Raw genomic sequence first — 27,753 nt, 5'->3', positions numbered from 1 at the left:
CAGTTAAAGATGCTGAAAAGGCATTCATATAGGCTGCCAGAAAACTCATGGGAAACCTGCTGTAGCTTTTCCAAAACACTTAAGCAGCAGAAATTCTCAGGCAGTGGGGGAGAAACTCCTACTTGTGTTGTTTTTTTTTTTTTTGGTGCCAGGAAAACCTATATCAATGGCAACAACTCTCACCCCCAGACCAATATATACAGTGAGAAAACACTACAAATGTGCTACCAAACAGCTATATATGTAAAAGAATTAAGATAGCAAAGTTGTAGATTGGATCCTTATGTGTGCTCCTTTTAGGTATTCATTACTGTGCCCACTGCAAACATTAGATAATGTGGTGTAATAGAAGAGAGGCATAATGTGAATGAAAAAGTGAAGTTGGAAAATATAAATTGTCTAGATTAGGCTGTATAAACACACTGCTCAGTGTATTTGTCCTTTCAAAATTAAGAAATTCAACATATGTAGACTGAAATGTCCATATATCATTTGTAGACCACGAGGCAGATAAGAATAGCGCGTCTTTCTAGGTCGCTCTAGCAGAAGCAAGCATGCTGCAGCCTCAGTGGATAGTGCTGCAGCTTAAAAGCAGGGAGCTCTCACCTCTGTGTTTGCATATGAGTAACTTTGCTTCTGCTGGGCGGCATCCAGAGTGTGCAGCATTTGGGTTCCCTCTGCTGGTCCCGTGTAAGGCCCTACCCTGCTAGTTTGCAGGGGGGATGATGTTATTCCTGAAAGACTTTGAATTCATTTCCATTGGGGTTACATTTTATGATTTTATGTAGTTACTGTATCAGCAAAGCATCCCTCTTTGAAAGGGCAGTAATATATACCAAAGTCCCAAAATAAGTGATTTAGAACTTAAGCAGGTGCTTAAAGTTAAATATACACTGAAATGCTCTACTTAATAGGAATGGTGTAGGGACATGCTTCCATGCTTTTCTGAATGGAGACCTTATGTCACCGGACAGTTAAACATGTACTCCCAAAACTTCACATACCATTACCTTGATTTTTGTCACCGTCTGGTGCATTATTGTCTATACAGCCATTAAAATGGTACTCTAACATAATAATGAGGGCAGTAACAGTCTTTATTTTCTTTAGATTTTTTTGAATGCTTCACAAGTAAAATGCAAAAGTAGCAATGCAATGGCTCTAAATCAGAATCAAAACTCTGAAGCTGTGGACTTGCTTTTAACTTTCTTGCTAACAGCTGATGTAGCTGTGGGCAGGTGATTCCCTCTGGTGTTTTTTTTTTTTCCAGTTGTCAAAGTAGCTTTATGAACTTGTCTGAGTGCTGGAATTCATACCTTAATTATGAAGTGGCATGAAATTATTTTGCATTAAAAGGGCAGTTGGAGCAAGGATGCTAATTGCTCTGTCAAGCTGACACCTCTAAAGCTGATGTTCTGCAGTTAATGGAAAGGAATCCTTAAAATATATGTGTTTGTAATGTCTCTGAAGCCTGAGTACCAAATAAAATGTCCAGGAGCCAAAATTAGTGCACAGAAATAGATTTAAAAGAAGTATATTTGCAGTCATCGTGCTTTTCTCTAGACATGTGCTATTGACCACTGTTGTGGACAGGAGTAGGTGGATTTGTGGTCTGACATAGCACTGCTGGTTTTGTGTTCTTGCATTTTCTGTTGTACTGTTTAAAAGGCAGGAGAAGTCATTCATGACTCCCCCTACTTCATCTAAGACATGGGGGAATGTCTACAGTGGATAGTGGAGCAATGGCATGCACTCACAAGGAGGAAGCCAAGACAGCAGGATGCAGTGCAGCACTGCAAGGCTTGCTACCTGTTCAGCCAGGCATTGTGCTGCCTTGGGATAAAGATCCCAGAAATCTCAGTGCAGGATAAGCCCAGGTATCCCTGTTCCCAACTCATGCATATGCCCTGAGTTCTAGCTCACCTATGCTGATACAAGTTTGGTATAGTTTGGTGAAGTCAATAAAATACTAGTGATGTGGTATGAGTATGGTCAGAATCATTCCTACTATTTCAGTGGCTTTCTGAAATGTCATACCAGCTAAGTCTAATGAGAATGGTGCAGATAGTGTGGGGAGCTTGTTCTGCTCCAAAATCTTTTGCTCCTGGGGAAAAATACATTAACTCAAAGCACAGTAATTTGGGTAATAGTGGGGTGGTGGTTTTTCTTTTCTAATATAGAAACTATGTTTGGAAAAGCTTTCGGTAGTTATACAAGTTTTACCTACAAAATTCAAACTGAAGAAGTCATTGGAAAGTTTTCTCTGGAGGTGTTGTGGGAAGATAAAGTTTTGATGAAAGAAACTTCACTCTGATAAAAGGTGACAATAGTAAAAAGAATGACCTCATTTACAAACTCTGCAGAAAAAGAGCCTTAAAATGCCAGCTGGCCCCATGAGAGATGATCTGGGAGCTTTGACAGATAAAGAAGGAATTCTTAGAAGTGCACTCTCTCCAGAAAGTAAAAAAGCCCTCAATGTTTCTCTCACAGGTTTCAGAATTGATAGACTTTAGAACAATGCTCTCTGCTGTCTTGGATTCTGCTTAGCTGCCAGTTTTGCACTTTTTTCACCAAAAAATTGTCTGAATTTAAATGGAGAAGCTTCCTATACAACCACAGAGGGAGGAACTCTGAACTTTAGCTTTGTGTACTATGAAATGTGTACTATGGTTGCAACTGGAAAAAAACACCAAACCTGCATTTTAGGCCATGTTTAGAAAAATGTGGAGGATAATTGAAGGGACTTGCACCACTCATTGCACTTGCCTCTTCCTGAATTTAGAAGGTCATGAGGGGTTTTACATCGGTGTTTCAAATTAAAATCTGCTTTACATGTGTTTTAAGATGGTAGGGAAGAAAATCAACATGTTGGAAAAAGCATATTCTCCTCCTCTGAGGCAACAAATAATACATAAACAGTAATAGTTTCTCTTGCAGCATTTTCTATGCTTGTCTTCTGTTTCTAGCAGAAATTAGAAAACAGCTTAATTATTGTCTTTTGGATCATTTAAACATCTAAAAATATGTGTTTTCAGCCATTCCACCAGAAATAGATAAAAAGTAAAATGGACACATAAGTGTTTGGAACCAGATACGAACTTCAGATCAGTTTATGATAACGTTCAAAGTTTTATTTTGAGCAAGCCTTATCAGTGCTTAGAGTTGAGCCCTGGGAGTTAAGCACGATTCCTGATCCTGTACCAAATGTAACTTTATACTTTCTTCTGTGTCCTTCTGTGTCCATTTAATAGCAACCATTGCACAGGGTTCCAGTATCCACAAAGGTCCCATATACCTCTTGTTCTAGGGCAGTGGCTTTGAAGTGGCTGTGAATAGCGTTCACATTTTTTTTCCATCCTCTTTGCAATTGCAATGTTACCCTGTCATGTATCATTCCCCGCATGAAACCCTTTCAAAATTGGGTCCCAAATTATCTACAGTATATATACTATCTACTCTCTCTCTCTGTGTATCTAATTACCTACTATATATATTAATTCTATTGTATTACCTTCTTATACCTAGCACAGGAAATTTTCCCCAGTTTTGGTCAGGATACAAGCAAAAGTCTGTTATTTCTGACAACTATTTTCCCCAAATGATTTCATCTCATTCAGTCACTCAGATCAATGAGTGGACAGTAGCTGAAGAGCAGCAGAACCTTAGCATCTCACATGAGTATCTTCTAAGCTGATTTGACAAGTTTTTCCTGTTTGTTTTGGGGTTGGATTTTTTTTGTTTTGTTTTGTTTTGTTTTTTCCCCCTAGGAATTTCATCACTGATCAGAAGTTCAGTTTATCTAAGCAAACCTCTTGGCAGTTTGTATGACATAGTGCTGATAAACAGCCTGGAATAACTCTATCCAGTATGTGTTCACTATCGTGTCTGGTTTTCTTTCTCCAAAACTAAAGGGATCTTGTTGCCAGTTAGCTGGAAATTCAGGCAATAACTGTGGATAGCTACACAGTATTGGCATTAAAGTCTTGCTCTTAGAGTTTTAGATTATTGTGTAAATGATGGAATATTGTTACTGTGGTTAATAAGACCTCCTTGCCATATGTGCAGTGATAATGCTGTAAAGAAAAAAAAAGGTGTATTTTTCTGCCCCGCTTTCACGTTATTCATATTATGCTTGAGAGGTAAAATAACTTCTCTGGGGGATGTTTCCCATATGGATATTATCTGTTAACTGCTATGGAAACCTGATAAATTTTCAGGCTCCTTGTAAATTTACATTCTTCCACTCTTTCCTCCACAAAAATATTTGCCAAAACTAGATATCTAGTCACAGTTTGTGCATGGAGATATTATTGTGGGAGCAGTTCCCATACTTAATCAAGCTTAAATTTTTCTACAGCAAGCCTGTAACCATTCCTGTCTGGGTCAGCTTGTTGAAGTACATTTTGCTGAGCACAAAGACTCTGCAAGCAGAATATTCACAATATTAAATCATAAAGCAGTTATTTATTAGACAATACACAAAGTAGACAGGTAGAGCTTGGTAGCTGTGAAGTGAAGTGGTCCTAGTAAAGTATGTGGTGAACTGAGCAGTTGTCAGCAAGTAGGCACAGGATGGGCTCTGCAGCCCCCTGGAAGTGGCTGGATCTCTGGTGCTCATTTGTGATCTTTCAACTTCATATTTTTCCTAAAGAACTTGGTATCTTCATCTCGGAGCTTTTCCTCCTGAGCTTTTGGATGTTAAATGTTTCCATCTCCAAATCTTAGCTCTGCCTGCAATTGCACCTTTTTTACCACATTCTGTGGAGTTTCTTGCACCTTAGCAGTTCACCTGTATGTCTCTGCCTGACTTGTTGCAGAAGGCAGCAGACGCGTGGATGGTGAGGTTCATGGGCGGAAGATAACAAGGGCAATGGTAGCTCATGTAGCTGCTTCCTGCCTCTGACACAGAGTTCCTGCGTGGTGGTGAGCAAATTGCTTGAAACAAATAGTCATTAGTTGTAGTCTCCTGATTTTCTGGAATTTCTTAATTTCAGAGAGGCTGACTTTACAGCAGGACATGCCTACAAGACAGGAAACTTGGGCCTGTTGCAGAAAAGGCATACATTAAAAAAGAAATCTAGCCTAGCCACTTGGGGAGAAAATTATAACTGAAGGTTGGCCAATACTGCCTCAGTTCCAGAAAAATCTGCTTAAAAGCTTTATTTCATACTTGCTCATATAGCAGAGGAGGATATTTTTTAGCTGTGCCATAGCTACTAGCAATCTTTTAATGTGAGGTGAAACAAAACTTGCATGTAAACAGTTTTAATCAACAGGCTGTGAATGAGCTTGAGTTAAATATATGGTAAAAATAGAGAAGGCAGAGACTAGAATGTTTTTCTACTGATTTTCTGTTAGTAATTCATAGAACTGCAGGCTTTTCCAACTAACTTTTTTTGCTAAAGAAGAAGCAACTAGAAGTAATAAAAAGATTCGAATAATTTTTTTTGTGGAAATTGGTGTCCTACATATGATTTGTCATAATTTGCACAATTTGGTTGTATTTGTAACACCTATTTCTCTTCCTGTTTTGGAGAAAGATAAGAACAACTGTTCATAATATGCCGTGGGCAAGAAGTGCTTTCTTCATCCTGTAGGCAATCATGTTATGCCTTGAAGCATGAGATTTGATTAACCCATCCCATTGTATAAGATTGCACAGCTGCAAATTTTATTGACTATTGTACTCACTTTCTGCAGTGCCTGAATGCAGCTTGATATCTCGCGGTAGTGAGTGTTACATCCTGGCATTTTGACACTGGAGAGACATGGCCATGATGTTTTGACTGTGCATAGCAGCTCTTGGGTCATCACAAAGGAGAACACTATAGCACTTTATATAGACTATATGACAACCACTGCTCCCTCTTTGCACAAGCTACTGAGTGGAGGTCACGTCTGGTCTCTGCTTCTCCTTTGCTGACTACTGAAAGGTCTCTTCCCTTTCCCTCTTCACTATCATTTCTTGTAGGATTTATTTCCTCAAAAAAGAGAAGTAAGAAGGATCTCTGTTGCTCTTGTCTAAGGTGTTTCGTGTGTAATGCCCAATTTTACCATGGAGTGCTCTTTCAATTCATCCTTTTCGTGTAATGGTATATTATGTCTGACATTTAAACTGGATCACCTACCAAAAGCGTGGGCTTCAGGAGAGACTACTATGATTGCTCATCACTGTCACATAGAATTACTGCATTTCCAGATGTTGTAACCTTCTATGTTGAAATCACGGGCTTCAAGAAACTGAATTATATTTTATGGAATATTGTGTCCATTGCCCTATTTATATGTGAATAGATTAAGATTGTGCTTGACCCGAAAAGGTTACAGCTTAATTCAAGAAGAAAAATAATGCATTTAAAAGTAAAATAAGATAGGATGAGAGTAGGTAGTATTGGAATACTGTAATAATTAACTTAAAGGATTTTATCTCTTGAAAATAAGTTTTGAAGATTCTTTTCTCTGAGCAGTTGCATTTCCTCATGTGAAAAATGTAGAAGGGCATGATGAGCCTTTTTACCACCTGTCAAGTCTGAGGAAATTAAGTTCAGACAATACTCTTTTTCAGGCTGAATAATCTGCGGTTTGTCAGTCTGATGTTACAGAACTAGTTGTACATCATAAAGCTATGTCTGGATACAAGAGATCAACAAATGCTCAGTGAGCTACTCTCACTTAATTGTCCTAGAGTGGTGTTTATACCTCCCCAGGAATATCGCAAGCATGGCTGGAAGCCCTCTGTGTTACCTGCAGGGTGAATGGATGGCTCTTGCTTCAGAGTTAACTGTTGTTAGTATTAACAAAGACTGTGTCAGAATCAAACATTTATCTACCTATGACTGCTAGGTTTTTAATTTTTCTTTTTGTTTTCCACTGATCCTAATGGGACTATATCGTTGTAAACACTTATTAATTATTTGATAGAAAAGATTTTTTTATTTGCTTTTGAAGTAAACAGAAGAGCTATTGCAAGACTGGCACAAGTTTGGTTGTTTTTTTTTGTGAGTTTTCATTTTTAATATTTGTTCCTTATTTGACAGTGCTTCATGACTTTGCATTCCCATCCTAAAAAAGGTGTTAGTTACTGAACAGCAAAGAACAGTTGTATCTAAGCTTTGCTTTCTAGTGCCATACATGCTGTGGGGACTGTCATGGCTGATTTGTTCTCAACACTCCCTGCTAGCATCTAGCCCTGTTCCCTTTCCTCTGTCTCTCTCAAGTTAGGGAGCAGTAAACTTTCTTGGTGTTATCCCGATCAGATTAACAAATATGGATGTGTACAAGGCTCTGCATCCTTCTATTTTGAATGTCCTTATGTCAAAGGATACCTTCACCTGGTGTTGGGATTGACAGACTTCTACCGATTGCTTGATTATGCATCAAATGAGTCTGTATGGCATGAGATGTGTGATCCTGGCTGGACATGCTCACTCTGCATTCAAAGCTGGTGTCCGTTACCTGCACCGGACAGCATGGTCCCATCAGGTCTGTGCCCCACCTTTGGAAATCCTAAGGCTGGGTGTGATGGCAGATTGTTTTGTAAGTTCTAGTAGGTTCATATGATCAGGGAAATACTTTTCATTGAAGAAAGGCAAAGAGTGGAAAATGTCCTTCCTACATTGTCCTACACAAGAAGAGAAGATCCGCAAGCACACCTTCAGTGCAGTTTCCCTTTCCCTTCAAAATATTTCTTCTGTACAGAGTGATGGGAAATAAATAGTAGTCACTTATTTACTTGATTTTTATTTTTTATTTTTTTATAATATTTGGAGATGCCTGATCTGATACTATGAAAGATCACTTACACCAGGATTATGCAGCAAGTTGTCAGCATTATTATCTATTTCAAATGTAGGTCTGAGTTGCAGAAAGGGAAAAATCCTGGGAAATCACAGGAAAACTCAAACCCCAAACATACATTATTTTATGGAATCAGGCTATACCTGAAGGTCATTTAGCTGAAGTAATCTTATAGTGTGCGAGTTGTTTTATTCTAATGTGTGTTGCTAATTGCCGTATTGTAGATAGGCCTTCTTGCAATCTTAGTGTCAAGCTGTCACAGAAAGAGCAACCAAATTAGGTTAGATTGACTGCTGGCCATGCTGTAATCACCACTGAGGTAAAGCTGGGTTGCAGTGCTGTGAGTAATGCTACAAATTGCTATAATGTCCAAGTTCTTTTCTAAGTATACGCAGCACTGCAAAATGCCAGCTAAAGCATTAGCTGGGTTTTTGTTACTAAGATCTAAATATTTATTCTGAGGTGAATTGTACTGGGAAGACACAGAATTTATGCTACCAAATGTGTATCTTCTTGAAATATGTCTAGCAGGCAAACACTGAGAGGAAAGTTAACGGATGCTATGGGTGCTGGAGAAGTGCATTTTTTGTGCAGTCCTTTTTTACTGTAATTACAGCTGGGAACACAATCTCCAGCAAGGCATTAAATTAGGTCAACAGCTAAAAAGGCTTGGGAAGAGACATTGATGACAGCAAGTGGTATCTATACAGGAAATAAACTGCAGTGTGATCCTGGGTATGACAGGCTATAAATGCTGTAAGGGTGCCACTAACATATAAGTAATAATACATTAGAGAAAATATGGTTATCATGAGATGATGAAAATTTCTCAGATGTTAAGGCATTAGGCTCAGCAGACTTCTTCTAATCCTGTGGGACTGATTACTCCATAGTAGCTGTATCCCCTGGGATCATCTTGTACCGTAGCTATTATAAAATATATTAGTTCTTATTATTTAAAGAAGCTACGTGGATGAGTGCTGTCATCATTAAAAGATTGCAGGTATAAGCTTTTCAGGAATTTGCTTGTCCTCCCGTTGCCCCCTGCTAAGATCTTACAGAGCCAAGCTGACTCCTGGTTTATGGTTAAAAATTAAACAAAAATCCTGTGTTGGGTATTCACGTTCATGTGCAGGGCAGAGCAAAACTGTCATTTCAGATTCATGGCACACATTAAGTGCAGGATTGCAGGAGTTGACAAGTTATCTATTTTAAAGGTGAGGAGGAGGCTCCTGCCTTGGGGTTACCCTTCAAAGAAAAGAAGGGTAATTTCTGTCAGAGGCAGAAATTTGGAGAAGCCAAGGCAGATGGGGTCTCACATGATAAGTCATTGGGGCTGAGCAGTGTTTGCCTGAGGAGCTTGATCCCTGATCACAAAAATGAAGTACTTTGCACTTACAGACCACTGACAGACTCCACAGTGACACATGGAACAAAAGAAGCCTCTGCAGCTTCATTAATGAGTTTGAGTGGTGGCTCAGTGTCTAGGCCCACATCACAGCTTCAGCACATACTGTACCCCATTCTGTAGAGAGTCTGGCCTCCCACCTCTGCTCCCTGGCTGCCTGCAGCCTCCCTGAAGCCACAGTGGTGGGCTCCCAGCACACCTTTTGGTTTCTTTGCCATTGCCACTGTGTGTCTTGTTCCCACCGTACCATTTTCATTTGGTCACTTCCTGTAGGATCTAGTCTTCTGTTTGCTGGTGGTGTCTGGGGTTCACAAATAAATGTAAATTTTAGTGATGGGTCAAAAAGGTGCTTTCAGCAGTCTTGGGTGATAATAGATCAAGGAGGAGAGTTCTGTGCAGAACAGCTTGGACCTCCGCTGCACCATTCGCTGCACTTCCCTCCATGGTTTATTTTTTGTGTAGATACAACAATTAAAGGACCATAAAAATGTATTTTCTAGCACCTATCTGCCTCTTGAATATCTGAAACTGATGCACACTGCAGGTTTTGTAAACACTACATTCATCCTGAAGTTACTTGGAGAGGGGACAGTTGGTTACACTGAATTGGTCCAGTCACACTGATACTGTTCCACAAACAGTTGCATTTGAATACTTGATTGATATTATTCATACAAATGTGACTAAGAGCTTTGAGTCAGTCACAGTGTAGGCAGCCTATATGCAAAGTTTCTTTCGCAGCTCTGCCAATGCATCCCAATCCTGATTTTTAGCAATTCCTTGTGCTGTTTCAGTCTTGGACCTCCTCCCCACCATGGTCATCACAAAGCACATAAACAGATGCATATAGCTACACAGCTCTGACAGTGTGCCTCCCTTCTTATGACATTTTCTTATTCCAGCCCAGGCTTCCAAACTGATCTGCCAACCTAACTCAGATCTGATCTGCAGCACAGCTTATTGCTGCTCATAAATCACTTCGCTGACATCCAGGTCTGCAGTACTGTTACAGAGGACACAACAGATTAGCATGGAGAAGAAAAGGGGTATAACCTGGTCTTATTAGCCTAAATAAGCTGAGAAAGTACACACATCCTTAAAGTTGTTACAGAATTATGATCAGGAATGACAGGGCACTGTACTAGTGATGAGGTGTCCAGGAAAAATGCAGTGTGGAAATTTATGCGTATAACAAAGTGAAGCAGCATAGCACTCCTTGAATTGTGCACTTGTGTGTTTATTATTTATGATTGGTGACTGCAGCACTGAAAATGGAGAAGGGTAATATGTTGACCATTTGCAGGGAAAATAATGCCAAGGAAGAAGGTGCTGTTGAACAGTCCAGACTAAATTTGGTGTGATTTTTGCCTTGTGTTCTGAAATTAGGAAATCCCTTGTATGTAATCATGGTTCGATTGCTGTAACTGTAGGTCAAGAGAAATTGTGGTAGACTCAGCTGACTTCCACCTGCCAGTGAAGGCATGAACTGGCTTTAGGCTTTCCAAGTTTCACTGAAGAAACACTGGGTGAAATTCCAGCTTTGATTTTTCTTTGCTTTGCTCTGAATATGACCAGGAGTACAGATCCAACAAATATGCTTTCTTAGGTCACTGCTACCACAGGAGGGAGAGCTTTTGTCAATACTTTTATGGAAGTGTGTATTGCACATAAAAGGTACTTTTTTAACTCTACAATTTTACATTAAGCTTTATGTAGTTTAAATGCATTCTATTCTCAGATGGACCAGAGTTCTACGGTAGCCTTGCATGTTTTGTTGTACACTTATATAGTTTGATGCCTCATTTAAAATAAATATGATATTTTCAGATGCTGCTTTGAATGAGAAAACACCTGTTATCTAGATGTTGAATAAAACAAGAGTGTTCAGGGTAATATAATGCATATGCACATTCTATGATTCTGTGATTGTTTCCTTTGTTGTTGTAAATGAGTACTTAAAGTAAAAAAAAATAATTAAAAAAATGTCTGTTTAGAGTGGGAAGAAGCTGAAAGTTATGGAAAAGTGGCGATAAAAATAAAACCAAGGGGGAACTAAAGTGTAACAAGAACAAAATACAGCGCCTTTTTCATCATCTGGGCTGTCAGGGAAGTGATGTGACCAACATTGCAGTCCTGCTGTGATCAGTTAGTAAGTCAATTCTTACATTGTCAAAGACTCTTGCAAAGTTGCTAGACCTTTGCCAAAGGTGGTACATACAACCCCCACAAAACACGCAGCTAAAGAAAACAAGAAAATCTTCTGAAATTGAGTCTCTAAATGAAACACTTGAGTTTTTTGCTAGTGCAGGCTTTTTTGATGAACTGGACAGATTATCTCTCAAGGACACATGTTCAAAACAAAATTGCTTAAGTTGAGCAACTCAGAGGAAGTTCAGGTGGCTGAAAGCATGTGTTTTTCCAATCACTGTGTAGAAGGAATATGCCATATATAAGGCAAGAAGATCCTAGATATGTGTTATGGTTTGGACTTTTTGTGAGTCTGCTTTCAGCTGGTGGGCTTTCTCCTAAGGGAGAAGACAGGTGAAGGGTCCCATACTGCAGACACACTTGTTCTGCTTTGATCTACCCAGCCTTCTGAGTCTTTCAAGTTGTTAAATTTGGGATATTTGCCACTTGGGAGCCAAAGTTAACTGACTACCATGTTTCATGGCTTAAAGACTGATGTTTCCGCAGTCACCTGCAAGATATGTATAACAGCCGTACTTGTTCAAGTGTGATTGCCAGTGATTAAGGGCTTGAAAAGAGGAGAGCTGAGGGTTTAGCTGATAAACTGGTATTCTCCTCAGAAGTACTTACCTGTGCGTCACTGCAGGTCAGATCTAGAGGAGGAACGGAAGATATGTAAACAATAATGAGTGTTTGCAGGTGTCCAGTGCAGGCTATGACAAGATGAGAGTGCTGGGATTGAGTCTGAGGGGAACCTTGCTATGGTGGCTTCACAATATTATTACTCTGGATGCTACCCCCTGTACAAGAGAGACTGGAAGGAGTTTGTGGTCTCTAGCCTTAGCTCACTCCTTCACAGCCCAGCATAACACTATAAGCTATATTGAAATGGTGTTGGTGCTAAGACATCAGTGTGAACTGCAGTGTAAGAGTGTAAGTATAGATTTGCTTCTGCAGACTTTGCTGGGGGGAATTTGCACCTTCTATCACACAGAGCTGGGGGCACAATATCCTAACCTGCTGCAGCAGTTCATTCAGCAAATGTGAGTTGAAGCGACCTGTGTGTACGACAGGCACTCAGTATAATCCTCCTGTGAACTTGCAATCCCTGAAGCATGGTTGTGTGCTGATTGGCATTTCTGAGGGAGTTATGACTGCTAGAAACTATGAGCATGATTTCAAGACATACGTGAAAGTAACTGTGGTAGCAACCCCACAGTGTTTGTAAATGTTCTTCTCTGCTCAGGGAAGATCAGGAGCTTGGAAATACCAAGCTAATGCTCAGTCAGGTGGGATGGAGACAAGGCAAGGAAATGCAGCAGTTTTCCCTTTGAATCTTGGTGTTATGCTTGAGGTAATCTGTCTCTTTCTGCTGGGACATTTCTTGCATGAGAAATGCCATTTCTTCATTTCTTGGAAGAACCTGTCAAAGGAGCTTTGGAGAGGGGAGAGCTACGCAGAGGGCTTGGCCATGCACCCTGCAGGGCAGCTGCTGCAGCGGTAGTATCAGCCAGCAGTGAACTCCAGGTTTCCTCACTGTTTGTCTCCAGAGTGCTCTTGTGAAAGCATGTGCAGCTGCACCACATGACCTCCCAAGTAACAGCATGTGAAGAAGATATTCCATTTTCATTAGCTAAGATAGTTGCTATTAATTAAGCAATGTAAAAAGCCTCCAAGTTAGGTGCAAATTGAATTTTCCTTTTAAGGATTCTCGTGAAGGTGTGCTTGTAATTAAAGATCCTTTGCTTGGCTAGGTAAGAGCCATTTTACTTGCTGTGTCTGTGCAGGAAGCTGCATCTGTTTCCATTAGCTGTTGCACATGCACAGGTGAATCTGACCAATTTGCCCACATTAACCCATGCAGCAGGTTTGAGCAGGGCTGAGGATGCAGCACAGTCTGTCCCTGGGTCCCCAGCTTGCCTGCTTCAGCTTTTATTTATTTATCCAAGTGATTTTTGGGCATTTGATTTTAAATGTGTTAGGGAAGCACCTTTTAAAATCAAAGAGAAGATGAGCAAGCAATTCTCTTCATCTCCAGTTGCTGTCTATGTCTTGGAAAAAACAGGTTAAATTTCTAGCCTGTGCCTGAGTCAGGGGGGCTCTGTCATCTTGGGGTTCACTTTTCCATAACTCCTCACCCAGCTCTGCAGATCACTGACTATTTCTCCCAAGATAGTTTTGCATTCATTTCTCATTTAGTTAATTAGAGCAAAAAACCAAGGTTCATGTCAATTGCAATTAAAAATGTCCCTGGACTATGTTTGGACTCCCAGTGCTAACAATAATAGCAGTTGCTTTTGCCTTTGTAGGTTGTTTATGCCTTAGTGATGATATTCCCAATTCATAAACGTGATTCAGTACAATATGAGGAGCAGAATTTGTATGAAACAGCATCCTGTAACTTGTGTAGTCACAAGTTATTTTAAAAATTGTGCAGAGAAAGCTGAAATGACAGAACATTGATTTTCCTAAATTTCTGTTTAGAAAGAGAAAAACATTTAAGTTGCACGTCTTTACAGTTCCTTGAAGTCCTTATTGAGAAAAAAACTTGTAGAATAGCTGCTACTGATTTAAGAGACCAGATTGTGACCTGACCCTGGGCAAGAAAACTGAGTGTAAGACTGATCCCTCAACAGCATGCTTTAAGAGACAGCACCTCAGGTCCAGATGCTGCTTAGGCAGCCCTGTTTGCCCTGCTCTGGAGGGCAACACATGCCACGGGAGAGGGCTGGCAGAGGAGCTGTGGCTTTATCCCCACTTGACCTCAACCACTGGGGCTGGTTGGATGAATAAACTGCAGGAAAGGGAGGGATTTCTCATTTTGCTCTCCACAGGAGGAAATTCTGATAAAGAATAGCAGATAAAGCAGCAACAAGGATGGGTATACAGGTATTAGAGCCTAAGTGCAAACTCTTAAAAATACTGGCCCAGTATTACCCCTTAGGGAGCACACTGCTCAAGTGTCTTATTGGGACTTAAAAGGAGGGGAGAGAAGGATATTTTCTGCTGCTTTAGTTTTCAGTTCCTGGAGGAACAAAACAGAGGGCTCCTTCAAAAAAGACAGGATTCTCTTGTGCCTTTTTTTTTTGTTTCCACCTAGGACAAAGCTATACAGCAATGAACAGATACATAGAGAATGTTCGTGCAAACATCACTTGTTTGTTTTGAGCTCAGCAAGAGTTGCCTTTAGCATCATTCAGATGAAGCAAATGCACTAGGTTACACATAGCACTTTTAAATAAGTGCAATGCCATTTAAATGGTTTTAAATAACACAAGAGATTTGGGGAAAGCTGTAGTAAAAGCCAAAAGCAGCTCAGAGTAATATTACTTATGGATAATTCTTTTCTGTATTTCCATGCACAGAGCATATAGTAATAGTTGTTGGCTCAAAGACTTTTCATCAACCAAAGCGTAGCTGTTGGCAGTGGGAGCCAGTCTAGTTCAGTGGTTTTACATCCAAGTATCCCTTCCTCCTTATTGTCACAGATCCTCTGAACTGTTCTGTTCAGTTGGGTAATACTCAACATACTCTAAATATCTACTTATTATTTTGTCAGTATGTTATTAGTATATTGATATCAATATATTGTTAGTTTATATCTATCAATATATTGTATATATTGATATATATATCAATCAATATACTGTACATATTGGTACAGAGCTGACCTGCAGTTTGCTGTATGTGTAAGATCAACATGCATAGGAACAGAGCTGGAAAGAGTGAGCAAGCTATGCACTCAGCTCCAGTGGCAAGCACTTTAATAGACATGCTCATAAACAAACTTCAATAAACTGATCAGTGAAATTCATCAGAAAATTATTTGCAGCTGTGAATAAAAAAATTATACATAAAATCTGAGACTTCATCATTGAGAGTTATTTTTTAAAATAATAAAGGAATAATTTTTTAACATATTTTGTGGTATTTTGTTTAGAAAAACTTCATGGCCAGACTCCTACTGAAACTCCCATGTACATGAAAACCCACAAAGAATTAGAAAAAGAACTACTGAAAGATACTGTGTAAGTGAGCAGTTTAAAACCAGGGAGGAGCCCTGGCTTTACTGAAGTTACCTGGAGATGTCAAAAATTTAGTGTCACTTTTTTTTAAATCTGCAAACATGAAATGATGGTGTGGAAAGAGGCAGGGAGGGGCGTACAACTGTATCAATGCTATGTGAAGGGGTATCTTGTGCTCAGGAATAAAGATGCAGAAAAGTGAGAAGTAACCTTTCCTGAAGCCCAGGAAAGTGATGATGAGCAGCTGTGTGTACTGAAATGAGAGGATCCAAATTATTCTTAGTACATCTGGAAGCAAAGGCAAAATGCTTGTGGCCAATCACTTGCTGGTATCAACAGGGTAGTAGGAAGGTCAGAAATCTAGACAGGATAAGAAACAGCAAATACCAGGAAAATTAACATTAACACACCTAAGAAAGGATGAGACTTCAGGAGCTGACAGCCCTGTGATTGTGTGCTACAAAACTTTGCACTTAGGTATGTTAAAGAGTGCTAGTTCTTATTTCCAGGAAGATGAAAAATGCTGTTGCTGACTCCATGGAGCAGGATGCATCAGGATGCAGGATAGCAAAAATGACCAGACAAATGATACGTAGAAGCTGGTGGTAAATCCTCTGTCTAAATAACGATTATGAGCAACAAAGAATAGAGACCTATGGATTATTTGGCTTTTGGAAAGCTTTTGCAGTGTTAGGTGCCTGATCTGCAAACCTATCAGTAGCCTGTACATCAGGAGCTGAACTGTGATAACACTGTCGAATTCAGACCTCCCTGCATATGAACTCAAGTCCTGAATGTGAAAGAGGAAGAACTGGTGTTGAATTTCTGGTAGAGACTGTCCTATCTCTCTGCAAGCATGTTGGATTGCTCAGGTGTGGGATGCAGTTTAGAGTAAGCCCCTTCCAGCTGCTCATTTATGTACTGGATGACACCAGTAAATACAGCATGGCCGTATGCACAGAATTGGCCTTGAATACACTCAGGAATTCCAGCTTTGCCATGCAGTGTGCAATTCCCTTTTCCTTCCCTCTGGCTGTTCAGACATGTATTATTGATGGCCTTCCACCATCCTCTCTCACCCTGCTCCTGCAGAGCTCTTGTGCACTGCTGAGCCAAAGCAGGTGCAGAGACCAGCGTGGAGCCTGAGGGGCTGATCTCCAGGCTGTCAGGTGTTGTTTCTTTTCATGCATACTTCCTAGCACTAATACAGACTACTTCATACTGGCACAGAAACTGAAGAGGACTTGCAAAGAGTCTTTCTTGTTTTCATTATCCAGTTATTCAATCATTACTAATTTTCTTTTTAATATCTTATTGGTTGGCTGAGTAAGAAATGCAGAGCTGTATCGTACTGAGCTGATTGTGGGTATAAGAGAATTCTGTTACCACTCCACCACTCTGTTTAAGTAACAGATTTGTGCAGTCTGTTGTTTCCTGCCTTTGTGCTTTCAGACAAATGGAATTGTAAGACATGTTATACAGGGTTAACTGTCAAATTCCTGTTGATTTTTCACCAGTGTTGTTTTGTTGCGATTTTCTTGGTGAAGCTGTTAGTGTTAAGTACCAAATTCTGCTCACTCACTTTTGACTTACATTGAAATAATTAGAGAAGAATCTGTTGGTACTACTTATTTCAGAGGTTTCTTAAGTTCCTCATTTAGTCACATTTTTACAGGGAATAAAATGTCACTTTTAAAGGAATGCCCTGTATCAAAAATAGTAAGGAGAAACAGTGCAAGTTCACTGTATACCCTTTGCATTTAATTGTGTTTGTGGAATTGTGAATAGAAAAAGCATTCAAAGGTGGTGGAGTCTCAAAACAAATTTCATTTCACTCCCACTCACTCATATTTGAAGTCTGATGTTTTTCTGTGTACACATGTACACATGCATGTGTTTTCATTAGCCAAGCATTTTCACACAGGTAAGAATGATGTGCATGTGTTTTTAGAGAAACGTTTTACTCAAGCAAGTATTCTTAGCTTTATGTAAGCTGCAGTTCTCATGCATTAATAGAAGGTTCCACATTTAGTCTCTATGTCTTGCAGAAAAAATGATGACATGTCAGAGAAAAAAAGAAATTCTTTAAGTTGTAGAAATCAAATGGTAGAAGAGTTACATTCAGTAACCCTGAATAATTGCTGGATCTTACGGCAAAGCTTGTTACTGAAACTACCTAAAGAATATGACTAAAATTTTAGGTTCAGGAGCTGGTCACAATGAAAAGCGTTCATCAAAGTTAGGTTCTACCTTAAACATTTTTATCTGCCCTCTGCTAACAGGCTAAAAGCCAAAGCCCCTTGTAAGTCTATTATTAAGATATTTTAAAAGCTAGCATCTAATTATGGTGCTTGACTAATGTGAGAGACAAACACTACGTTTTTGATTGCACATCTGTGTCAATCTCCTGCTAATAGGCAGGGAGAAATACTATTGTAGGCTCCCAAAACCTATATAAGCAGTCAGTTCATGTGGCAACACAGAGCTCAGAGGCCAGTCATTTTATAGTCTCTGCTGTTCAGTTCCGGACACAGGTAACCCAAGGCTCTTCTCTTGCCTTGTAATTGATGGTCAAGTGCCTGCACCTTTTGGTTTTATGTACCATTTACTGTCATAGGTCCATCTTCATCCTGAGTGTTAGCAGTCCAGGAGGAAGCAGTCATCTGCTGCAGCACTGGCTTGAGCTACTGCATTTGGTGTTCAGTTGTGGATTGGCTAAGGAACGACGGACATTTCATGACCAACCCAGATGTCTTAGCCTTAGGAGATGGTGGTTATGAAGGATACAGCTGAACAATAGACATATGAGCCATCCCAGCTGTTTGGTTTTAGCCAGACTCTGAGTTAAGTTGTAAGGCCTGAACTCAAGTTACCCAGGCTGCAAGGCCTAACCTTAGGTTACTAAAGGACAGCTATGTGCAGTAGAACAAGGAGCTTGGCTTTTGCTCAAGGTTAACAAGATGTAGAAGCGGGATGGGAAAACTGTAAGATGTGTGCAAAAAGTAACAAATGGACAAGCTTTCAGCTAACCTATTATCTACTTTGAAAATGTGTGGACAGCACTTTTGAGCTATTCAGAATCTATATTGGTTACATCAACTAGTCCTATAAACTATAAAAGCTGTTGATGTGTGTGAATAAATTTGGCAATCGCTTGATCACATTGATCAACATTGCCTTTGTCCGTGACTCCCCCGTCAACATTCAGTCTGAAAGGACTTATGGCTACTGTACTCTTCTCCTTCCCTGGAAAAGGTTTCAGATCAAAGGTTGCTGAGCTGCTTGGCTAGTTCTGATGTGCAGAAAGATGAAGACAGCAGAGCTTAAATGTGGCACCATATTTCAGGGCATATAGTGTCTATCCCTTCAGAGCTGCATGTGCTGAAGTCCTTGGACAACATGTACAAATGAGGGAGGGAGGTAGTGGCGGTTCAGGGACAGGAACTGGCAGATGGATGGAGCAAGCCAGGATGGAGAAATGGCACAAGAGGGTCCCTAGAAGGGAAAATACTCTGGAATAAGTTTTTTGGGGTTGGTTTGTTGTTTTGATTTTATTTTAGAGTAGAATTTATGGGTAAAAATATGAGAAAGCTCTAAGGAAGTTTCTTTTTTACAAGGTTTGTTCTTACCAGCAAGCATTCTGCTTTTGTTTCTAGCCATTTATAGATAGCTCTATACCTATATTACTACAGAAAGGCCACTGAAAGATGAGCTGCTGAGAAGTGTGTTAGGTATTTTTTAAGTTGTTTTGGAAATAGTGATGTTGCTTTGCAGCCAGAGAAGAAAGTTGGGAAATAATTTCTTAAGAAGATAAAGTTATGGAATAGGGAGATTTTGAATCTGCCTCCGTAGTGAGTGTTTCAATAATTCAGTGACTTCAGTAATGACCTTAGCTGGCAAGAAGATGATTTTATAGCAAAGTGAAAACCCCTTATACTATTTTGTTAATAATTTACCATTAAGCACTAGCGTCAAACTTGAGCACTAATGTAAGATTTAACAGAATGGAAGTACAGGCCAGGCCTGCTAATAATGTAACTCATATCTAAAAGTCAAAGTCATATTTCTGAGGGTTGTAAGTGTGTTTATAAAAAGTTAAAACAGAAAAAAAATTAAAAACATTGTAAAATGGTGATCCCATTTTGAACCCAATAAAATGTGTTTTCCATTTGCACGTGGAGCTGCTTTCTGTTTTGTAATGAGGAAGGTAAATGATTTTAAAATGGTCTGTGATTTATATTGTGATATATGTGATGAAAAATCATGTTGTTTGTGTGCTGCTTGATGTGTTACTGTTTCAGTACATGAGATAGATACAGCCTATGACCAGGCACTTGGTCTGCCTCTCAGATGACATTTGACAACTAAAAATATCCACCTTTACAAGATAGTTGTGTGTTTAACAATTCCATCTTTCAGCATCAAGCAGTACAAAAAAAAAAATAATGTAGTGGAAAAGATGTTCTTGGCTAACTACTCTTCTAGACTTACACAACTGAGACGTATGGACAAGCAAAAATATACTAGTGCAGAAACCATTGCTTTGAAAGTAAGGCAGAGTGGAAGTCAAAACCATATTGTACAACAGGTTGTTTGTTGTGTAATAAGATTTAATGTTTATGATGGTGTCACCTGTGCAAGATGTTCTCCTTCCGTACCATGAAAACATCACTGATTGAACATGAAATCTATGAGAAAAAATTACCTGTGTCACACAAAAGGATTATTTGCTATTTATCTTTTGGAGTTAATACTTCCTGCATTTAAAAGTAGAATAAAAAAAACCCACACCAACAAAACAAACAAAACCCCATCTCTGTACAATTACAGATATCACACGACAGTGATGCTTTTATTTAATGCTCTGGAGGTAGGGTGCCTGCTCATTTGGTATTCTCACCTGATGAAATAGCCATCAAGCTGCAGCCACAGTATGCAGTGTCTGCTCCTTTTATTCTGTTCTGTCCTTTCCCAGTGGATAAAAGAGCAAGTTGGCATTACAGGGCCAGAGACAGGCTTTTGTGCTGTCTGCTGGCAGGAGAGGCAGCTGAGAGCACCTTGGGTTTTTGATGGCTAACTGCATTGTGAGCAGTGTCTTCAGTTGTCTTTTACATAGGCCCCTGTAGAGAAGATAGCAATAAGCTACCAAAAGTAAATGAAACCTTTCTCTGTAGGAGTTCTAAATTTCATTCTACTGATAACTCTTCCTTGCCATCCCCCAGGAGTTAAGCAAAATACTGGTTATGTGTTAAGAGGCTAAGATTGAAAACAAAGCAGACATGGCATCATTTTTATTAACTGGTACAAGTTTTCTGCAAGTGATGTGTTCCTTGATGCATTACTAGCAGAAGAAGGAAAACTGTTGGAGGGAAGAAGAATTTGACACTTCTTTTTATGTGAACAAAGAAAAATCACTGTTTTTCCTAAGTGTTGTTACAAATTGTTTTTTTTAAGTATTCCTTTTAGTAACAACATTATCAATTTACGACTAAAGGACAGAGTTAGTAGTGGAACCACTGAATAAAACACAAATTGGCATTGAAGCAAATAACTTCATCCATGGTGAAGACTGTAACTGTGATGCAGGAGAACTTACACCTACTGTTTGATTTGCAACATTTACTTTGCCAAAGGGGAAGCACCAGTCAGGCCTAGAATAATAAATGGTAGTTACGGTGCATGAAAATGTTAATGAATCCAGTAATGATGATCAAGTTATGAGAACTGTATGTGCATTTTTTAATTCATGCCTTTAATTCATTGCAGAGAATCAGATCTGGTTTGGTTTAATGCTCAGCTTCATTTTAAATTTTCTCTAATACATTCCATTTTACTGCTGATCACTGACATATGAGAAAGTGAAGCAGAGCACTGGAAAAATGTTTTTTCAATGATTGCTAAATGCACAAACCTTATCACCTTACCAAAAAAATGGCATCTCTATGTTGCAGAGTGTTTAGGTCTGGTGGGTGGGCATACCAGCCCTGCCTGTCACTGCCTTTTGTCTGGAACTCTTTCCCAGTGCTAATATCGAAAGTCTTACAGTGCTAAACACTTCAGTTTTGTCTCTTTGTGGACTAAACCAATCTTTAGTTTCCAGCGTTGATGATCTTGTGGATTTTTTTGGTTATAAAATTGTAAATTTTTAATATATGCATTTAAAAGGTATTAAAAAGCAATATGGAAAAAGACATAGTGTGCAAAGGTGTGTATATATATATATATATATATATATATATAAAGAATTCAAATTTCCATTCTTTCACTTACCAGCAAACAAATCCCCAAGTATTTTGCTTCCCTCTATTCTTAAATTCAAATGAAAATTACATTTCCTTTTGCAGTGGTGCCTTTAAATCCTGGGTGGAAAACTTACAGATTTTTCCATGACTTTGCTTCTGCATTTTTTTGAAGTATTTTTTTTTTAGTTTTTATGTGTTTAAAAAATAAAAAAAAAATTGCAAGGTGACATTATGACATGGAGAGGGAGAGAAACAAAATACAACCTTTTCATGGTGATCAACAGGGTTTCCTCTGTTTCCTCTCTTTCCAGTAACTTATAAATTGCCCTGCTTTGCATTAACTTCACAGTATTAGGAGGGTGCAGGTGGATGTATCTAATCTTTATTGTGGTATGGCACTTTTCAGTGCAAAGAGTTAAATGGTGCATGAAATGACCTGTCACACTGTATTATGTGCCACAGTATTATATGCACAGAGGAATGCTTAAAAAAAAGGCAAAAAATTCCCAGTTCCTGAAGGTCCACCTCTATGTCGTTTTGCAGAGAAACATTTGTTGTATGTGTACACACATTTCTGCATAATTTATTTTAGCTAAGCCACAGGAGCCCATCAACTACTAAAATAGAAGGGATGTGCTGGAGAGTTTCTCTCATCCATTCATTAGGGAAGATAACGGTGGAGATTTGGTTCATGTGATACAGCTTTCTGGCAGGGAACAGCAAAACCAAACTTTTTGCATCTTACTGGAGATAACATGAACTATTTTCTGATTGCCTCTGAGAGCCTTCATTACTGCAGGAGAAGTTAGGCACATGTTTATGAAGCTTTGCAAAATGAATAGGAAATTACAGTACTCTGCATTTATTACTCAATCATAATATTCTCAAGTTTGCACTACGAAGTTTCATCCAATTTTGCCTGCAGTTGGTAGCCCTTTGTTGGAGCTCAGACTGAAACAAGAAGCCTACACTGTAAAAGTCTTAAGATTCATGTGTCCTCCTTTTCACTGCAAATCCCTTCTGCTCTTTCACAAGGGTATGGACACAAATCTCCTCTCAAGCACTTGGGCCTAAATCCAAGTGCAAACATAAGCTTTCTAATTTTAAATGGAAAATAGTTACTTTAAATGGGAGTTACTTTTCTGTTTTCTTCTTCTTTATGCAGAACATGTTCAGGAATGCAGCAGACACCCTTAGTGACCCACCGAAGTCTGGATTTTTTCTGTCTGGAAGTGCCTTATATTTGATGCTCCAGACGAACTGAACTTCCTCTGGAAGTACTGTGATTATCAAACTACAGTTCAGTGTCACAGGGGAGAGTAAGGTGCTGCTTTCTCACACCAGGTCATGCAAAGACCACCACAGGCTAATATTCTTGATTACTTCATGCAGTCTGGTGTAATACTAAAACTATTTTGTGTTACTTCTAATCAGGCTTCAAAAGCTGACCTATTATCATGGAGGATTTGAGGAAATTGAAAACCCAGCCCAGAGTTGAATGACTTAAGATTTGTGGAGCTTTGTCAGTTGTTCTAGCACAAAAGCACATTACAGCATAATTTTCTTGCATGAGAAAGATTAGTTGACTAGAATTCAAAGCGAAATTGGGAGTGTGGGAGCGAACCCCCAAAAGGCACCCGCCAAATCAAAGCTGCTGAGCCGAACTCTTACTTTTGGCACCTGCCAATTCAAGCAGTTTGTGTAATGTTATTTCAAATGGCAGCTGGGTCACAGCTTTGCTCCTGGGCATTCCTGAGGCTGGGCTCACCCTGGTACCCTGACTGCAGTGGGAGCAGCAAGGTGCCCAAAAGTGCATGCCCACATGGGAACAGGCATAGAAAGGAGCTCTGGCACATCACATACAGTTTATTCCTCTTGCAATGATTGCTGGGCAGGCTGCAGTAGGCATGTCTGCTCCACTCCTCATTCATCACTGTATGAGCAGTCTGGAGACCTTTGGAGTTTTACATTCAGTGCGGTGATGCAACAGAAAAGAAAACCTCTGCTGTTTCCATGGCAACTTGTGTATCGGGCCCTGGATAGAGCAAGGCAGCAGGATGCTGCCAGTCCCACAGCCAGTGACTTCAGTAAAAGCTTGTCAAAAGAAAGCACATACTCTCATGCTTCTCCCAAGCCCCTCTTGGTTATTCACATAAGGGACTGTAATGAATACATTACGTAAGTGCATCTCTAGATTTCCTATTATAACTTCATGTTTCAACCCATGATGCTTCTTTGTTTTGATTCAGCCTTCTATCTGCAATAGTAATCGCAAAGCACGTCAGGATTATCCATACAAATTTTGATGAGGATGGCGTGGTCAGAAGGAGTTAGTACTGATTGACTGGTGACTTGTATGAAATGGTCTGAGAGGTGCAGTGCTGTCACTAGCTGACAGATACCAACAGCCCAAATGCTGTCAGCACTAGTGACTTCCTCAGCAGCATTGTTTAGGGGAGAGGGACAGAATTTCTTCCTTTCTTCCCCACCAAAGTGGTTCCTCAAATTCAGATTGCACAATGAGAAACTGTTTATAGAGGATTCCACCCTAGATTTCCTGGCTGAATCAATCTGTGTGCTGATTTGCATTTGTGTTTGCCTACCTCATAAATTGCACAAACCCCACCCCTATTCAATACACACTGTATATCAGTAATGGCATAACTTCTTACACCAAAATATGGCTTGCATCACACCTCAGTGGTAATTCTATGACCATTTGGTTTCAACTGAAATGCTTTATTTAAAATTCACGTCATCTTCCCTGGATATACTTTCCTACACTTGTAGCTTAATACTTCTGCTACAGAACAAAGTAAACATTTGGTCTGATTTGCAGCTAACCTAAGAAGGATTCTAATTAGAGCAGCCGTGCTCTAAATGGTACAAGATCTCTGAAGCTGATTACATGCTTATATGTGACATCTTTACCGTAACTATAGAAAGCACGAGAAAAAAAATGCATTCCTCTGCTCACGAGAAACCTCTGTGATGCTGTAAAATGCAGCAGAGTTCCAACCATTTGCTACTTCTATTGCAGTTGCACAATCAGTAAATAAGAGTTCACTTTTAGTATTTTACACAGCTTTATAACATGCCCAAATATCTTCCTCTTAAGCAATTATAGCTTATGTAGAATTTGATCTCTTTGGGAGTATGTCTGTTGAAATGTTTTTAATGAAAATTTGAGTTTTCATAACATTGACGCACTGATGTCTTTTACTTCTGACTGTTGACATTGACAGGCTAAAAAGCTTGATTTTTGGGAAGGGAGAAAATTGCATTAGTTGAGCTTATTTGGAGAATCTCTGTTTGCTGAATTAATTTGCTAAGCTTTGTTTTTCTGTTGAATATTAAACCCTATTTTCCAAATGTGCATACACTGCCTGAGGGGAATAACTCCCACTCTCTTTCTCCATGACTACATTTTCTTATAACACAGCCCAGGCCTGAGTGAGGGGGGCTGCGCAGAGCTGATATTGTAGGCTGTGCTAGGGGAAGCATAATCTGGTCAAAAAGCTGCTGCCTTGTACTCCCCAGACTCTGGTATTTCACCTCAGCAGCTGAATGAGAAGTGTCACAGTTTTTTCCTAAGCATTGTTTTGCTTAATTCAATTGATGTGGTGAAACCTGTCTCTCCAAGTGATGACTTGCTGGGTAGCTAGAGCTTCACAGAGTGTCTAGATTAGCAGCAGTATGCAAACAATTGTGAGTGCCTTGGTAGTTGTGTCTTTACTCCTACCCTCCTATTCACAACAGAGATATAAAAATATCTCTAAAGCATGTTACCAGTTTCAAGGTGACCTTATTAGCTCTGTTTCACCCTCCCACTAAACATCTGAAGAACATAATTGTTGTTTTCTTTCTCCCCTGAAACACACTCAAGCATGAGGGAGCTGTGTGGTATACTCTGCCTTTATCTGAAATAAGCTCTGAAATTTAAAGCAGCACAGATAAAAGCTCCATTGGGAAGAGGACCAGTTTCATCGGTGTCCCTGCCCTCATCTGTTGTTGGGAGTTACTCATGTGGGAAGCAGCCAAATGGCCCTGCCAGCTGATGCATCAGTGCTTTGCCGTGTTTTTTGTTGCTGCTGTTGGCATTGTGAAAGGTTGTCAAAGACAGAGAGCCTATCTTCCACAGTTGTGTAGCATCCACTGTCCAAGGCACTCCAAGTTCCTCTCTGACACCTTTAAATTAAGTTTCACTGCCCCTGTGTGATTTGGTATTATCTCCATTATAGAGAAGGGGAAACTTGGACAGAGACAGATGAAACTGTTTGCTGAAGGTCACACAGCAATTCTCTGGTGGTGCTGCTTCGCTGCTCTCCAGCACTGCTTCAGAATCAAGGTTGTTCTTTCTCCCCCAAGGGTGAGGAAGGGAGGTTTATTAGCCCTTTTTTTTTTCCCAGCCTTCTCTTTCTGTGTTTATCAGAGTGAAATTTTCTGGTCTAGTGAAGCGAATTGGCTTCAGACATCTTGTCAAATTAACCTTTCTTGTCTGTGGGGCTGTGGGGCTGTGTGGCAGAAGTAAGCAGATAGAGCCATAGGCATGCTGGTAGCATCAGAGAGCTTTGTCAGGAGTGCTTATGGGACCCGTAGGGATTGGCAAGGTGAGAAATGGTCTATTTTAGACTTGTATTTCAGTCAAGTATAAGATAAAATTTATATATAATGATATATATATAGCTCATGCTAGCTGAAAACAGACTGATCCTTTCCTCCATGTACCATCCAGCTCCACCAATGTTCATGAGTGCTCTCATCTGCGGTGAAGAGGATGCTTGGCATCACACAGAGCTGTTTATACAACCTTATATGTTTAATGTTGGCACTGATGAGTGATGCTCAGAGACTCTCCAGCCACAGGTTAGCTGCTGACAGGAATGCCCAAGTGTAGGGTACCTGCTACAAATAATCGGGCAGAAACCTGATGCATACTTCATGCCTTCACCTTCCACAGGCCAGTAAAAATAATGACAATGGAAAAGTCTAATAAATACCAGCAAATCCCATACATGTGTTAAATCCCTAACACATTCTGTGTAACAGTATGTTGGTAAACTGTCATAAACTACCTGCTGTAGGGTTCTTTCTCAATTAATAACATAGCCCTGAAGCCAAAAAGCCCTTTACCCTGCTTTCAATGTACTGAAATGTGAAATAAAATCATTCTGGACAAATGTAGGGAGTAGAACTGTCAGCAACTAGTCAGGAGAAAAGGCAGATCTAGTTTGTTAGGCATACATTACACTGTGTAGCTAACAGTGACAGCGGATACATAAATTGCTTTGGCTTTCTCAGGGACATATTAACCCAGAATCTACAGAGAGGGAAGAGTAACAGTTCCCTTTACTGATGCAAAATAAGACCAGATTGAAATAGCAGTGACTGCCATAAAAACCCAACATTTTGTGTTCTTATTATGACTCCTGTTGGGCAGAAGTTAGTTCATCAAAGCTTGCTTATTTGGGAGTGAGAAAATATGAGGAATGCTTAGTTTTATCAGTTCCTGACTCCTAGCCTGTTGAAATGAACTATCGAAGGGCTCTTATTCCCTGCCTGCTAGATAGGGAAACCTAAAGGATATTTAATAAAATATGCAGAAAGTGAAGGGTGAATCATTTGCAGCGAAGTGTCTAACTCTTCAAAGTTAAGATGAAAAGCTTTGGTGAAAGGGAACTTTGTGCTTGATGTTCCCTCTTTACTTTTCTCAACACTTGAAGCTCTAATAATCACTTTTTTTCAGCTTTGTCACTGTATTACTTATGTCATGAAACATTTCCATACCTAGCCAGAAATTTAGGTGGTAATATCTGCAAACATTGGAAGCAGAACACAAAAGCTGGTAGAAAGGGTCAGATCTTCTCTTTTTAGTGGACTGATCAGCAAATAACCTTGCATAAGGTTCAGGTAAAGAGGAAGATGTGGTATTAATTTTCATAGTGTTTGGGTTGGAGGAAAAGTAGAATTATTCTTATCACAAGTTAACTGTAGGTACCCAGCTCTCATGTAATGTATTGAATATCTCAGGATATTTTCATCTTTGTGACTTCATTCCTACTGAGAATTTGTTCAGGGCATGTGTTAACTTAAA

At 39.6% G+C, this 27,753-nt stretch overlaps 1 protein-coding gene across 8 annotated transcripts in view; it reads left to right on the top strand.

The window, feature by feature from the left end:
* RGS6 (regulator of G protein signaling 6) overlaps window positions 1–27,753 on the top strand; it is a 293,323-nt gene that overhangs the window by 150,981 nt on the left and 114,589 nt on the right. Inside the window, exon 1 of one of the 8 annotated variants that reach the window (XM_062630849.1) lies at window positions 23,709–23,924. The exons of the other annotated variants lie outside the window; for them this stretch is intronic. The gene's annotated coding sequence lies outside the window, so the exon portion shown is untranslated. Of the gene's footprint in view, window positions 1–23,708; window positions 23,925–27,753 lie in introns of those variants that run through there. 8 annotated transcript variants of the gene reach the window in all.

Source organism: Pezoporus occidentalis, unplaced genomic scaffold, assembly GCF_034315485.1.
Source record: "Pezoporus occidentalis ecotype Australia unplaced genomic scaffold, CSIRO_AGI_Poc_V1 ctg36, whole genome shotgun sequence".
In the NCBI taxonomy this organism is placed as follows: Eukaryota; Metazoa; Chordata; class Aves; order Psittaciformes; family Psittacidae; genus Pezoporus; species Pezoporus occidentalis.
The sequence above is the reverse complement of the archived record's forward strand: the minus strand, read 5'-3'. Positions and strand labels throughout refer to the sequence as shown.